Genomic DNA, 13,307 nt, shown 5'->3' with positions numbered 1-13,307 from the left:
ATAAAGGAGTTGATTGAAATTTGAATATATTATCATTCAATGCAGAGAAATAAAAAATCCTTCATGTAAGATAGATTCTGACTTCATCACAGTTCACTGTAATCCAACATTTTCTGCGATTGTATGAGTTTCCAAAAAATATTATGTGAAAGAAAACAAGGAAAAAGATGATTATTTTTCTCCTTTTATGAAGCTCATAAACTCATAAACAGGTCTGTAAATATCACCGTCACTCGCATGCAGTAAAACACTAACACAAGTAAATAAATTCATTGACCAAAATGTACATTTATCATCGCCCAGTTTCAGACACATGTCAAAGGAATGTGTTTTAGTATAATATGATATAATAATATCACATTCATACTGCAACTAACCTCTCAGATCATCGACAGACAACTGAGTCGGCTTCATCGAACTTACAGTACGTATTAGTGTTTATTAACTGTAAGAAAGGAACAGAAACCGACAAATGTCTCGATACATCGAGACTCCTGTCTGACCACAGAAATCCCATCTGATGTTTTCTCCAAGAAGTTTACAGTAAAACTCCGTTTCAGACCTGTAATGTAAATGACAAGTGATGCACCTGTACGCTCAATGCAACAACATGTGAGCCACTGATACAAGCTCAGCTATAGATGAATATATATTATTCATTTAAACTCCTGCTTCTTTCCTCCAAAGCTGTTTCTAATAAATCTGAATGTATTTTTCTGTGTTTGATGTCTAATTTGTTATTTAAATGTTTCTGTGTATTTATGAGTGGATATGAATATATGGACGCTGACTGTTGACGTGAGGTTAATTTGTAATTAGCTGGTTAATTGTCAGCATGTGGAGGAGCTGATGACACAGAATTACCTGTATTTAAACACCTGTGGGTCTGCTGACGCTGTACACTGTTGAGCCAATGAATAAGGAAATCAACTGATTCTGGATCTGCTGTTGCAGGACTGCAGGCCTGAGTGCTCTTTGTTTTTTCTTATTGTGTTGAGGAGGCTGACACACAGTGCAAACGTAATAACATGTCATGTGTTAATGTTTATAGTTTTATATGTAAATTCTCAGCTGAGAAACATAGTTGGTTATTAGGAGATTCTATTTCCCTCGGTTTTGTCTGGCAGGCTATCCCAGAGTGGAGGTCTTAAACCCAGGCTCAGAATACAAAACCTTTGGACCGAGCTGGCCCTCCAGAGACTCGGGAGGGATCTGGTCCAGGTCCTCGGTCAGCGTCCAACATCTGGAGCGGTTTACAGTCTCAAATTTCTCTGACCAAACTGTTGACAACTGACAATGAAATATAATCAACATTAAAACTGACTGATGCTAAATATATAATAAATAATAATATATGCTGAAGAACAGACCACATCTTCAAACAGCTTTCCATGTTTTGAACTTTTTAACTTCATTATATAAAGAAAAAAGAAGTTTCTCCGACATAAAACGGCATTTTTGTATCTTAAGCTAATCTTAAGCTAACGTAACATTACTTAGGACTTTTGTGAAATGTTAAGATAATGTTACGTTAGCTTTGTGTTTTGTTAACTAGTGTACAATTACTGGTAGCTTAGCCCTGTTAATGCTGTGCTAGCTTAGTGTTCTTTTAGCTAGTGTACCATTACTGGTAGCTTAGGCCTGCTAATGTTTTGTTAGCTTTGTGTTGTTTTAGCTTTTTCTTTTAACAATTTTCTCCCCTCAAAGGTATTTTTCATAAACTGTAGATGTTTTGTTGAATTTGAATAATTGAGTTTGTTTGTGAAATCTTAATGTTTTGTTAGCTCAGTGCTCTATTAGCTTTATGCTCTGTTAGCTTATCTTCATCTGCCGTTCCCCTGCTAGAAAGCATTGACATTATATCAGTTATCATTGTATTATTAATGATATTTTATCATTATGTTATGTACTATTTTGTTAATTAATCTTGTTTAAATTTGTAGAATATGAATTTTCTCATTTGGACTGATTTGTTTAGGTGTCACAGAGGCTTCCTGCAGCGTGTCGGTCGGAAACAAGCTCCATTCATTTGCATATGTTTATTTTCATGCGTAACAATGTAAGTTATGCACTTTTTACACTAAAAAAGCTTTGAATTACAATTGTAAAAGATTTTGTTATTAGTTGTGTGTTTAGCACATCATGATGTTATACATTGTAATGTCCTTACAGTAACTTGACTCGTAGCGTTATCAGAAATCTCTGTGGCGTTTAACAGACTTTAGCTTCTTTTTGTTTGATATTGTTCTGTTTTCACCAGATGGAGAAATGAACGGCTGGACGGAGCCAAGGTTTCAGATTTGTGCTTTATTTCTAACAAAAGATAAACAGCTTTGACACTTCAGCAGACGTAAAGAACTGAAGGAGAAAACTACCTGAAGTCCCATAAAAGTTCTCAGTCAGAGAAAAGACAAGTGGACGGAGGGACGGACGGATCTGAACGGGACAAACCTTCAGTCTGATACGTCTGATATGGATTCACACACTCGTCCATCAAGTGATTAAAAGTTGTTTCTGTCTTTAATCAGCTGATGGGTGTCCAACATGTCGTCCTGAGGGGATAATTAAGAATCAGCTGCTGGTGGAGAGTTAATGTGAGTCATATCTAACAGAATTCATTAACAGCACTTTACTGAGTCACAGTCAGGTGTTTTCAGTTCTGCTGTGAGATGGAGTGGTTTCTTCTGCTGGTTTTAAAGGAACAATCCCTCAAAAAAGATTTTTAATAGTCTTTGATAATTCTAACAATAACTGGATCTGTCCGTGTGCCTTCAGCGTCACGCAGCCCGAGATGATAAATGGATGTTTCTGCATTATGGATGGATGTTTTGTTGGGACAATGTTCATCCGAGCACTTAGTCTTTCCAAACCTGATGAGCTCCTCCTTCAGGTTTCTGCCCCATTTCCCTCCACTCCTCCTCTTCTTCTGGATATACATCTGCAGGAACATAAATGTTTAAATCAAGTGTTTTGTTTGAGCAGCAGTTTGTTTTGTCATTAAAATGGAAGAGCAGCTGACATTGCTCATGTCCTTCTGAAAGACAATTCTGCTAAGTGAAATTAAAGTAAAATATTAATCGGTTAAGTTAATTTATATTCATGTAACACTTTTCATACAACAGCTCAAGCCAAAGTGGCGTCTAATCCTGAGACAGTTGAGGAAATAATCACTCCACAAGCTTTTGAATTGCTGCATCAAATATGTACTGATGGGTGTGAAAAGGCCAAAGATTCAGAGGAGTCGTCTCCGAGATTATTAGATCATTTGTCTGACGTTTGAGTTTATCAGAATCAGAATCAGAAATACTTTATTGATCCCCGGGGAGAAATTGTACAGTACCGGTGCTCCCATTCAAGAGTAGAAAGTAGCATAAATTTAGAAATAAAAGAAATAAAATAAAGATAAAAATAAATATATACATATATACACATTTACAATAATAAAAATATACACATATACAATAAAGTGCACAGCTTGTTTCTGCTGCCCCCAAGTGGCCAAACATTACATCAATGCAGGGTTTTGGTGTTTTTAAAAAAAAAGGAAGTTGTGCCAAAAAAACAACAACTTTTACAGTTTTACAGGAAACAAAAACAGCTTTTCCTGTCTCCATCTTGTCGCATCAGATTTGTCATCTTTTATGATGACATAAATATCAATTCTCTTTCTCTTCTTCATGTTTACAGTTTCAGACATCTCTGTGTTCCTATTGGCCAACTTCAAACGTCTACGCTCATTTTAGTTCCCATATGCACCACGTTCATTTTCGTTCTTGAACTCACCACGCTCATTTTGAAAGAATCCTATCTTTGGGTAGATGTTCTTCAGGTGCCGCCAGTAGAAGCTGAAACAGAAACACCAGTTTTTTCACCAGTTTTTAACCTGCTGACACATTGAGACGCTCCGTCAGTCGTCAGCGACCTCCTGCGGGGCCACAGACCTCAGGTTGGGCCCCTGTGCTGGTTTATCTGCAGCCTGATGGCTCCCAGCGGGAGAATTCAACATAATAGTTCTTCTGAAGGTAGCACTGTCATTTAAATTGCTAATTATGATGGTGATAGAACAAATAAATAAAACATGACCTTAGCGTGTTTTTATCTCTCACTGTAAAAACTGGACGACAGTAAATCTGCTCCAATCGTCTGTCAGCGTCCGACTCTGCTGATGACTCGTCTGTTGTCGGGTAGATGCAGTCATTGTTTTATCAGCTGCTCTGTAAATGTCAGACTGGAAACGACGTGTTTAATATATTTTAATATAGTTTAAGATTTGATGGTTTTTAACAGAACAGTTCTAAGATTATTAATGTTACTTAATGACTTTTGGATGTTTCTTGTTTTTCATTCTTTATATTTAATTTTTAACGTAACGTTCTTCAAACCTCATTTAATGTATGACTTTTTTTGTCTCTATAAAGTTATATATAGTTGCTATATAGCTGCTATTTATGTTGGCTTATATAGTGTTTAGTACATTTCTACTTTTTTGTGCTTATTAGTGTATCGAGGATGTTCATAATGTACTCTATACATCATATATATATATATATATATATATATATATACACATACATCAAGCATCAGTTTGAATGTTTGAGCTCAAACACAGGAACCTTTAATCTGCACACACAGACTTGAATATGAACTCAGTTTATAATTGAAAAACAACCTCAAACTTTTCTTAATTTTCCAGATGTGTGACCACTTAAATAAACATTAAATGAAATGATTAAAAGCTTTAATCCTGAAAGTGAGATCAGATTGAGGAGCAGAAGTCACATTTAAAGCTTAACTTTGGTCGTTTACAGATCAAAATCAGCTGTTTGTGATTCATCATCAGTTTAAGGATCATGAATGACGGACAGACAGAAGCAGTCTTTAAATGTGGTTCATTTTCATGTTATTTATTCTATAAAGCTCACAGAAGGTTTTACTGCTTCTTGAGAGCTTAAAGTTCACTGAAACGTCTCTGATCACCTTCACAGCTTCATGTTTCATCAGTGTTCAACAACTTGAGGATTTGTCTCTAATCTTTATTAACAAAGTCAATTACCAGTGCAGAAGCGTTGGTCGCTGTAAAGTCACATCTTCATCTCAGACACAGAGTCCTGCACAAAGACGCATCAAACATAAAACATGTTAAGCTGCCGTGAAAAGAGCTCAGCATCATCCTGTTTGCAGCGTGACACTCAGCGGGACCTCCTCCTCCTCCTCCTCCTCCTCATCCTCCACCGCCGCCTCCTCCACATCAAGATACAGGAGGCCTCAGAGGGACAAACCAACACTGGCCTGATTTGAATTATATTTACAACTTCAATAAAAGGAGGCTTTATTGGAATTATTATCATAAATATCAAGGGAGGATCACATGATTCTCTCCAGGTTGAACGAAGGTTCGGTCACAGCAGCATTTAGAAATCAGCTGATTTCAAAGGAAATTCACACAATTTGTTTGGTGTCATCTTTGGTGAACTGCCACACACGACGTTTCACAAGTGTGAGCCTGACAATCAAAATGGAGGACGCTATCGTAGCTTATTAGCTGTGTGAATCACCATCAGTTGAACTGAAGCTCTGTCAGAGTGTAAACTGCTCCACAACAGAGACCTGAGACAGCAGGACATCAGACTGATGTTTCTGGAATAAGCTTATTCTTCCATTAGCCACCAAGCCAACAAGCTTGGAGAACTTATCTTCTCCTCTTTAGTAACTCTTTATTGAATGAAACGAAGAACAATCCTGATGTCAGGGGACATTTCGAGTGACTAGCGTTAGCATGTTCCTGGCTCAAGAGTCTGTTTCATCTGTTAGTTCACCAACTAGCCCTGCGAGTAGTCACCATGTCAAGCTACTAGCATTGCTTGTTATCGCAAAGATGCACAAATGAATTTCACTTTGTGGTGTGAGCAGAACTTCAGTCCTCTAAAACTATGAAACTATACAGTTTTAAAGTTTTAAGGTCATTGGGCCTCAAGAAACACTTGTATGAACAGATTAGTTTACAGGTGCCCCGTACGAACTCTTTAAGAGAAGTTGTAGCAGTCACATATTTCCTTGTATTAAGTGCTTTACAGAACGAAACTGACGAGTGGTACGAGTCATGTACAGAAAGTCTACAGCAATAAAATAACAACTAGTGTGTACTGTATCAGTGCGACGTGCATGATGGCTGCCAAAAGGTTTGACAACTTTGGATCTTATTCCCATGTTGTTTTGTCATGATAATTTAAGACAATCGGATTATCATCATGTTGTTCAAGAATAACAGACACAATATTACTGTTGATAGTGTTCAAATATCACATACATACATATATACATATCTGATCCAACCAGAGGGAAGAAACAGCAGTGTGAGGTGGGCTGAGGATAAACTTCCCTAAATTTCCCTGAAACAAAGAAAAGAAAAGAAATAAATCAGTAAAGAGAGTTTCCTTCATGCAGGATCCATGTGGCGCTCTGATGCAATATTGATGACCTTCCTCGTCTCCTGACGACCTCCGTTTGGTCGTCTCATGTTTTATCAAAGATTCATGAAGCTCTGCGTCCCCTCACCCTCCTCCCTCAGATCCCATAATGCATCTGTAATGTTCTGTCAGGTGAGGCATGATGGGAGCGGTGATGATGGAGTGAAGCTCCTGGAGGGACGGAGGAGATAACTTCTGATCACAGGCAGCTTTTTCTTCTCTTCCTCTAAAGTTTCTGTCCATCTGAAACTGACAGGAGCCTGAAGTGGAGCCCTGAGGAACGCCGAGTTGTTTCTACTTTCTCTCTCATCTCGGTTTTTCTGTCACTGTCTCCTACATGAGACTGTTCCTTTTGTGACACAATACAGTATTTTCTGCCTTCTGGAATGACTTTTGACGCCACTATCAGCAGTGTATATATTTTGTATTGGTAATCTTTTTAAGAGATTTGTTTGTTCGAGTCCTCCAAGTCAGATTCAGTAAATTGTCTCAGCTTGATGAATGCCACCAGCTCTTGAGTGGATGCGAGATCGTCAGATTTGATCATCATTATAAAGCTTCCTGTTCTGCTCAAGCTTTCATTCACAAAAATGTTACCAAGAGTAAAGAGAAGGATTTCACACTGCAGAAATCAGCGGCTGGAAACAAAACAACTTTTATCATTTTATTAAAAGTAAGAAGCTCAGGGAATGGTGCAGAGGTCTGCTTTCTAGTTCATTGTCCTGATATTCATCTCTCTGTCCTCCATCGTTCAGTCTCTCACTCTTTGTTTTACTGTCTTCTCGACTCTTCTTTCACTCTTTCTTGCTGCATCATCCCTTCTCTCTGTGCTCTCGGCCTCCTGTTGTTTTCTTATTTATCACCATCGCTAATATCTCTCACCTCTCTCCTCCTCATCTCCCCCCTGAGCCTCACCTCCCTCCCTCCTTCACCTGTTCTTCTTTTCTTTCTCCTCCATGTTCCCTCATCGTGCCCACCCCCCCCCACCTCCTTTCCTCCCCCCTTCCCTCATTAACACTGAGCCCTGATGGATGTCGAGGCGAGGCCCGGCTCACCCTCAACATCATTCTCGCCCCTGTTGCTCTGTGTAGGAAACCCCTCACCTCTCGGCAGGGGTGGCAGTCGAAGTGGCCGTTTGGTTCCCACCGGAACCACCCGCCATCTGCCACCACCCTCACCCCCCCTGCAGCAGCTCGCCACAACCACCACCGCCGCTGGAGCCCGGCGACTCCCGATACAGCTGGAACACCGAGGTGATGATGGGAAGGAAGACCTCCTGCTGCATTCAGGACCCACAGGGAAGATCGTATATATGAGTTTAATACGAGAAAATAAGAGACGCTAAAGGGAAGAAAATACTACAGGAGCTACTGTTGAGGGCAGAGTTAATATGGTCAGTACTGCAGGAAATACGCAACATACTCCAACAACTAGCCTACAGGTATGTTCAGTGTTTGTATGTTCAGTGTTTGTATGTTCAGTGTGTTTGTATGTTCAGTGTGTTTGTATGTTCAGTGTTTGTATGTTCAGTGTTTGTATGTTCAGTGTGTTTGTATGTTCAGTGTTTGTATGTTCAGTGTTTGTATGTTCAGTGTGTTTGTATGTTCAGTGTTTGTATGTTCAGCGTTTATATGTTCAGTGTTTGTATGTTCAGTGTTTGTATGTTCAGTGTTTGTATGTTCAGTGTGTTTGTATGTTCAGTGCTTGTATGTTCAGTGCTTGTATGTTCAGTGTTTGTATGTTCAGCATTTGTATGTTCAGTGTTTGTATGTTCAGTGTGTTTGTATGTTCAGTGTTTGTATGTTCAGCATTTGTATGTTCAGTGTTTGTATGTTCAGTGTGTTTGTATGTTCAGTGCTTGTATGTTCAGTGCTTGTATGTTCAGTGTGTTTGTATGTTCAGTGTTTCTATGTTCAGCGTTTGTATGTTCAGCGTTTGTATGTTCAGTGTTTGTATGTTCAGTGTGTTTGTATGTTCAGTGTTTCTATGTTCAGCGTTTGTATGTTCAGTGTTTGTATGTTCAGTGTGTTTGTATGTTCAGTGTTTGTATGTTCAGTGTGTTTTTATGTTCAGTGTGTTTGTATGTTTAGTGTTTGTATGTTCAGTGTGTTTGTATGTTCAGTGTGTTTGTATGTTCAGTGTGTTTGTATGTTCAGTGTTTGTATGTTCAGTGTGTTTGTATGTTCAGTGTTTGTATGTTCAGCGTGTATGTTCAGTGTTTGTATGTTCAACACACTGAACATACAACACACACGCTCTCAGTGTTTGAGTCTCAGCCCATCGTGTTGCTGCTGATACTGATAATGATGATGATGATGATGCAGATGACCACACAGTCATTATCATTCACTACACTCCCACAATCCTCTGCTCCAACTCCAATTACCGTGTGATTGTATGCTTGGCATGGAAAACATAATTAACAACCTGCGTCTCTGCCAACCTAAGCAGCCAACACGCTGTTTGTGTAGAACGTCGATCTGAACGCAGGAAAGCAAACACAACAGCAGCAACAACAACAACACAAACAGCAGCGTGTGTTCGAGTTCAGAGGCAGAGCGGCGGCTCGGCGCTCCCGCGAGACCGCCTCGATTCGCCGTAATGGCGGCGGCGGCTCGGCGCTCTTCCCTCTGATGGACTGCAGGCTGCTGAGGGAGGACTCTTTGTGGTGTGGACAAGAGGAATTATGGGAGAGCACGCCAAGAGAGGCCTGGGGGGATGCATGGATGTGTGTGTGTTATCAGGTCTGTTTTAAAACACACACTGAAGATTATCTGTGTATCAGAAACACAAATGTGACGTTAAAGGCTGCTTGTTAAAGTGCATGATGAGTTCGGGTGCAGACACGTACGTCATGACATATGTGTGTGTGTGTGTGTGTGGTCCAGTCTGACATTGATGACCCCCGACACAGTTTCTGGTTTTAACATATGTAACTTTCTTTTGATGAGAACAGCTCATCATGTTGTAACTAGGAAGGTTTCATGTTATCACCAGAGAAGTCGTCATAATGAGACGTTCACCTGCTCTCATGAGAAGAATGAGAAGTTCCGTAATATTACGAAACAGAATAGTTTGGTATGTAGTAATAACAAACATGTGTCATTATGACGTGACAAGGAACAAGTTTCTATTTTGTTGTCATGGTGGCAGCAATGCACGATCGTCCTTAAGACAAAATAATACTAATAACACAAGTCAGAATCAGGACAGACGAGCAGAGACAGTCACGCATAACCTGTGGTTGAGTATTTTACTGTAAACATCATCATCATCATCATCATCATCAACACAAACATGAAGACAAAAAACACACTGAAACAGAGGAACACAAATGTGTTCAGTGCAGACAGGATCAGAAACGAATGAACGAATCCATCATATCTCAACAGCAGAGGATGTGTGTGTGTGTGTGTGTGTGTGTGTGTGTGTGTGTCTTGTAGATTCAGCAGAAAGAGGCTGCAGCTTCTTCTTCTCTTTTTATTTATCGGGTGGCAGCGAGTCGCTGCTGCTTATTTACAGCAGATTGTTTCTCCAGATGTTTTACAGGAGAGAAATCCCCAAACACACACACAGTCCTGTCTCTGTCCAGATGGAAGTCATTCTTTATAAGACTCCATAATCTGTCTCTCTCTCTCTGTGCGAGAGGAAGCAGAGGGAAGGTGGAAGTGAAGCGTCTCCTCCTCTTCGTGTCACTGATGTTCTCCAGTCGCGTCGACGTGTTTTCAGTGAAACCTTTCAGGTGAAGTAACACTGAGAGGTCCAACTGTCACTCAAGGTCCACTTACCAGCTTTTCTCTGGGACTTTCAACCACATCTCAGTCAGCACGTGAAGTTGTTGTCCAACGTCGTCTTTTTTCCTGACAGAATGCAGATTCACTTTCTCTCCTGGTTTTAATGACATTACTATTTCTGCAGCTGTTACTGTTTTAAAGTCCAACTGAAATCAAACAGCCTTCTTGTGTCTGCTACAGCAACATGTCCGCTCTGTAAATCACGAGTGTTCTGCTGTGAGAAGAAAAAGTTTTAGGTCCATGATGGCGCCCCCTACCTTTTAATGAATTCAGATTTGGAATCCTGTTTCGAGCTGACCTGAACCAGACTGTGTGTAAATGTCAACATGGTGTTTTAGTGTGTTCTGAAAACACTGTTGTGTTTCTACTTCAGACGTGTCCCAGTTTTAGCTGCTCAGCTAAACTGTTAGCTAACCTGTACTAACATTTTTAGCTGTTAGCTTTAACCTTCTCCGTCTATATTTGACTTATTAGAAACGTAGATATTTATCAGACCTTTATCATTTAAGATATTCAGTGTTCAGAAAATTCAGAAACAAGTCGTAACTTTGATATTCAATTTGTGTAAAGAAGAGAAGAATTAAAGAGGAGCAAAACATCAACGTGCATAACAAAGAGATTTCATAATATTCCCAAAGCTTTTATTGGAAAAACATCCACCTCTGTGAAGTCCAAGTTTCCTGTGAGATTTCCCTAAAACAAGAGCTGATTTTCAAACTGAACTACAATGAAAAAGCTTTGTTCTGTCTTTGTATCGCTGCTCCTCTCAGTCAGTGTGGGCGAGGGGGAGAAAAATAACAACACCCTCCCCAAAAAAGAAGAAATGGCAGATTGATGAAAAGCCAAACTAGTCCCAGGACAACACATTCTTCTTCTCTCCACAATATTAAAAACTCCCACACGTTTCAGGAGGAGGGCAGAATTAGCCTTGCCGGGACGCACTGTAAGCTGCCGTAATGACTCATTTGTTTCATCCTGATAGACGGAAGAGGACCTCGCTCAAGAAAAGCTGCAGACGGCGATGAAAGGCGGCGGGCGAAGGACGACTCCACGATCACAGAGAAGGACCGCCAGGGTCGCTCCGAGGGGCGACGAGTAAAAAATAAAATCCTCTAAACAACAAGCCAACGCGTGCACACACACACACACACACACACACACACACTTTGAAGCTGCTGTTAAACTGTGAGCAGGAGGGCAGGTGGTGCTGATGAATATTCAGACAGAGAGTCGACGCTCGGCTGCCAAACAAACCGCCTGTTGGCCTTCTGTCACCTTCTGATAGAGTAGTGACAAACACGTGATCAGCTGACCACAAACACGTGATCAGCTGAGCACACACACGCGATCAGCTGAGCACAAACACGCGATCAGCTGACCACAAACACGCGATCAGCTGACCACAAACACGCGATCAGCTGACCACAAACACGTGATCAGCTGAGCACAAACAGGCGATCAGCTGAGCATGTAGTTAAGTACAAATTCAAGGTACTTGTACTTGAGTATTTTATGCGAGTATTGTACTTTTACTGCAATACATTAATCTGACTGCATTAGTTACTTTACAGATTACCTTCCTGTCCACTGAAAATCTTGTACCTCCAGATGTTTGTGAGGAACCACGTATCTCCAGATGTTAGTGATGAACCACGTATCTCCAGATGTTAGCGATGAACCACGTATCTCCAGATGTTAGCGATGAACCACATATCTCCAGATGTTTGTGACGAACCACATATCTCCAGATGTTAGTGACGAACCATGTATCTCCAGATGTTTGTGAGGAACCACGTATCTCCAGATGTTAGTGATGAACCACGTATCTCCAGATGTTAGCGATGAACCACATATCTCCAGATGTTTGTGAGGAACCACGTATCTCCAGATGTTAGTGATGAACCACGTATCTCCAGATGTTAGCGATGAACCACATATCTCCAGATGCTTGTGACGAACCACGTATCTCCAGATGTTAGTGACGAACCATGTATCTCCAGATGTTTGTGAGGAACCACGTATCTCCAGATGTTAGTGATGAACCACGTATCTCCAGATGTTAGCGATGAACCACATATCTCCAGATGCTTGTGATGAACCACGTATCTCCAGATGTTAGCGATGAACCACATATCTCCAGATGCTTGTGACGAACCACGTATCTCCAGATGTTTGTGACGAACCACGTATCTCCAGATATCTCCATGTGCAGAGTACATGTTATTATTCCTGAACTTCACAGTCAGCATTTATCTCCGTGATGATGATGATGATGAAGCAGAGTCACCTTGAGTCCTCTCAGGTATCAGAGGACAGTCAGGCACAGAGACACATGACGACATGTTCTCAGGTTCACCGATCTGACGGATCAGATCCAGGTCGAATAGTTTTCAGTACAAACAAAGATAAAGACATTAAAACTGAAGTGTCCAACATGTGCCGACTGTGCGTGAACAGCCCTGTAGATTCTCATTAGCTGTCAGCTTCAAACAGCCTCCCACGAACACGCTCGTCCAGATGATCCTGGCTGCTGTTTCCTCCTCAGGTTAATATCTCCTCCATTAAAACTCTCCCAGGAGCCTCCTGACGGTCCACAGAGATCCTCTCTGCTTCCCACGTTCCTCTCTGGGCTCAGAGAGACCAGCTGCTGCTGCGGGACACTGAACCCAACAGGCCACCGTACTGACACCATCTGTGGAGGAAACACCACCGCTGAAGAGAGGTGAGCTGGTCTGAAGGTCACTGCTGGGCTTAAAGTCCAACTCAAACTGAATCGCTTGTGTGTGTCTGAATACAGTTTCAGTATCCGTCCACATAGATGAAGACCTTATTCTCATAAAGCAGACCCAGAATCAGCTTTATTGACCTCATATGTGAGCGCACAGAAGGAGTCTGACTCCAGTTTGAAGTTGCTCTCAATGTTGCACAGAACAATTTACAGGAAGATAGAAACAGACAAAATAAACAACGTGCGTATATGTGAAAGCACCATCACACAGTATCTGTTTACAAGTCAAGTGTCTCTGGAAACAAACACTGAAGAGGA

The sequence above is a fragment of the Enoplosus armatus genome, chromosome 10 (assembly GCF_043641665.1).
Source record: "Enoplosus armatus isolate fEnoArm2 chromosome 10, fEnoArm2.hap1, whole genome shotgun sequence".
NCBI classification, from domain to species: Eukaryota; Metazoa; Chordata; class Actinopteri; order Centrarchiformes; family Enoplosidae; genus Enoplosus; species Enoplosus armatus.
This window is presented reverse-complemented; position numbering follows the sequence as displayed.